The sequence below is a fragment of the Cryptomeria japonica genome, chromosome 10 (assembly GCF_030272615.1).
Source record: "Cryptomeria japonica chromosome 10, Sugi_1.0, whole genome shotgun sequence".
In the NCBI taxonomy this organism is placed as follows: domain Eukaryota; kingdom Viridiplantae; phylum Streptophyta; class Pinopsida; order Cupressales; family Cupressaceae; genus Cryptomeria; species Cryptomeria japonica.
The window spans coordinates 408459555-408463271 of NC_081414.1; positions in this window are offsets into that span (position 1 = coordinate 408459555).

Genomic DNA, 3717 nt, shown 5'->3' on the forward strand with positions numbered 1-3717 from the left:
GGTGTCCACTTCCCTAGCTTGTATAGGAATCATTTAAGCTCAAACTTAGCCTTTAACCTACTCCTAGTGTCATTATTGTGTTGTATTTGTGTATGTTCAACACTATTTTTGTGTTTTGTCATGTCTTCCCTTTTGTTCAAGTTATGATTTATTCTCATTTTGTGATTTTTTCAAGTGCATTTTACTTGGACTCTAATGTGGTGCACAAACATCTACACAACATGCTAATGTCTTTGAATTGTGCAATTGTACAACATACATTTTCTAGCTTGCTTCTATGTTTTAACTTGTAAATATTCTTTTGTAATTGTTGTATAATTGATTTTGTAAGTTGAACAAACAACTTTGAATGTTTGGGTATTTATTGAGCTTCCTTCTTATTTGCCCAAGATAGAACATTTTTTTTTTTTTAAAGATAACACACATTCTCTCATACAATTTTGAACTCTATTGAGCTCCTTACAACATTTCTTAGCATTCTCCTTGATTCTACAACACATTACATCTTTTTGGCATATTATTGGACCTCCTTGGTTATGTGAGCATCATCCATTATTATTGTGAAGGCTAGTTTGTTGTTCTTTACTCCTCTCTTTGTTTACTATCTAGTATTTCCTTGTTTTCTTTTGGCATTGTGGAGCTATGACTTCCTTTCTCCTAACACACATGTTAGTTTATCAATCCTTGTAAACCTAGGATTTGATATTCGTAGCTATATTTCAATTTGTTGTTCATGGTCCTAAATGCACTAAGGCTAAGTGCACACAAGTAATTTATTATTTTTCATTAGACTATCTATGGCGGTTGAAAGACTAAACCAGTGGCTTAACCAATATTGGCAAGCTCCCAAGTAGTCCCAACAATTTTTTAATTCTAGCTACAATTGTTTGGAAGAATAAAACTCCATGAAGGTTTGGTTCTCTTTTTTTTCCCTTGTTAATCATATTTCTAACTTTAAAATACATAAAGATTTAATTGATTTTCTAGCCATTTTATGTAACCTGGTATCTCCTTGTTTGTTGTTTTTGTTGTCCATGTTTCCTATTGTATGAGTGAGTTTGAAATATGGTGATATTTTTAAATTTACAACTTTTGTAGACAATATTGTGAGGCTAGGTTGACTACACATAAAGACTACAATGCACCATGTAGACATCTATGTATTGCACTGGTGTCCTAGGTAGTGAGATTTGTCTTCTGGTACCAAATTCCTTTCTTTTTACTATTTACAATTTTGAATTTAGTTTGGGTAAGTGCAAAAAGGCAGGGGACCAAAAAGTAGCCACCCCACTTTTTGGTCCCATAGAAGACATCATGGGCGCCTTATAATGTGTTCACATTATGGTCTAGTAGTGATCAAGCCTAGGCTTGATCACTATCGAGTCATAACATGCTTCTGTTATAATGTGAGCACACTATAGCTTGCTTTGAGAATTTTGATAGAGAGAGAGGGGGGGGGGGCATAAAAAGAGAAGGGGCAAGGGGAGATAGAGAGTAAAGAGGGAAGGAGGGAGGGAGAGGTAGATAGAGAGGTAGGGTGGGAAGGATAAAGGGGGAAGGAGGGAGGGAGAGAGATGGAGAGGGAAGTGAGAGATCATTTGTCCTTCACAAAAATGTGAATGTGTTATAATACACTTACCTTATGGAGATGCTCAAGGCAAACAATGATGTGAGCATGTTATAACGCTTTGCTTTGGACATTTCCAACCCTTAGGGTTGGACATACATTTCAATGACCACGTATGTGCTTTTGGCAAATTCTAAAAAATGACACAGTTTTGTGTCCACTATCCATCAAGTTTGCACGATTTTCAATATCATGTTTAAAAATACCACAATAATGTTAAGCTCTTTCTTGGCTTCCTAACCATGTAATTTTTTCTTGAGATCTTTAATTTTATGTTGTTAGTGTCTCCATTTTTTTTGTGAAAAACCTACATATGGTATTTTTGGCTTCATTTTTTAGTCATTTGTTAAAATTTTAAATAAATTACATTTTAAGAAACTAGACTATTCTTTACACAATAAAAAAAAAAAATTAATTAGTTTCCAATAAAATTAGGGGACTGTGTGCTCAACTTTTTGTTTTTCAAGATGTGTTCACTTTGAAAATTAGTAAAAAAAATCATATATTCATTAAAAATTAATAAAAAATAGGGCATGCATTATATGGTGTTAGCTATTTGTTCACCAAATTGATTCTTGAAATACTTAAAAAAAACATTTCAGGGGGACCAAGCTAGACACTATGCTATGTTTTTTTTGATAAAAACATAACCACTTTCTATGGTCCCCCTATTTGAACCCCTTAATCTTCATCATTAAAAAAAATAGTAGTTTAAAAAGTAGATTTAGAGCACTACGACTCTTGTTCTTGTTCCGTCTTGAAATTTTGAGTTTAACTATCTTCAATTTCTCATACAAGATTAGTCTTTTTTTTAAAGAAAACAAGTGGCTGCTTAAGACCCCTGTTTTGGTCCCCCATTTCCATCCACATATTTTTTGTTAATTTTGTATTTTTGTTTCCTATAGATTAGTGTTTTGCATCCTAACTCAAATTTAATGTAAAGCTAGAATATCACTTTTTTTTCATTACATTTTGGTGAACTTGTTAATTCAAAATTAAAAAAAACCTTTTATTTCTCCTTTCATTTTCTTCCAAAAGAAAAAAAAAATCTCTCCTTAATTTTTGGGTGTTACTCCAAACCTCATTCAATAGTGTCCTAAAGAAGAAATCCAGCAGTCTTCAATTGGTGTCCTTGAAGCCTTCCTTAATTTCATCTTATCTTTTACAATGGACATGTCCAGTTTTCTAGCATCATTTTTTGTCATTTCTTTGAAGGTTTATGGTGAGAGGCTAAGTTGTTTCATAGTTGTGATAGTGACTTAGCTCTTCTTATGTCACTCTAATCTCTTGATCTCTCTTTTGAAACGCCTTGTACTATGTCTAAGGATGTTTTAGGGGATGTTGGCATTATTGATAATTTTATCAACATTACCTTGCCTACTCTTCATGCCAATGCTCTCCCTTTTAGTAACGAATTGTTGTCTACTATAGACTCTCATCTTGCATTAGATGATGTATGGACATATCTTAAGGATACTCTTTTGGCTTCTTCTTCTACATTGTACGTTCCTAATGAAAATTTTCTTATACTTCCTAAAATTATTGTACATAGGCTACTTGATTTTCCTCAACCTCTTCCCATAACCACTACTTGAGATATCCTTGTTGCTCCCCAAATTCTGATTACTCAATCTATTAAGTGCAGTATGCTTATGTCTATCAAGTTCCATGCACTAGCCCATACATATAACACTCATAGGAACAAACATGTTACTCGCATGCTTGTTTCTTTTCCTCCAACTTCTTTTGGTGGAATTATTCATTCGTCTTCTATCATTTTTTCTATTGTTTCTCCAACATGTTTTTTCACATCTCATTTGATAAGGCTAGTGATGTCAATCCTCCCTTTTCTAAATTGGAAACATGTTATGACCATAGATTGAAATTTACTTCTGAACATAGATAAAATAGAAATGGTTTTCAGCACATGGAGCTATGTGCACCACATTCTTGGCTTGTTCACTTTATTTTGGGTGGACAAGGGCTTTTTGGTGCCCTTGTCCTAGACAAGGGTGCCTAGGCATCCTTGTCCCCAAAATTGAATTTAACGGTGCCTGCTTCCTGCCAGTTGGTTCCTGATCACAATGCCT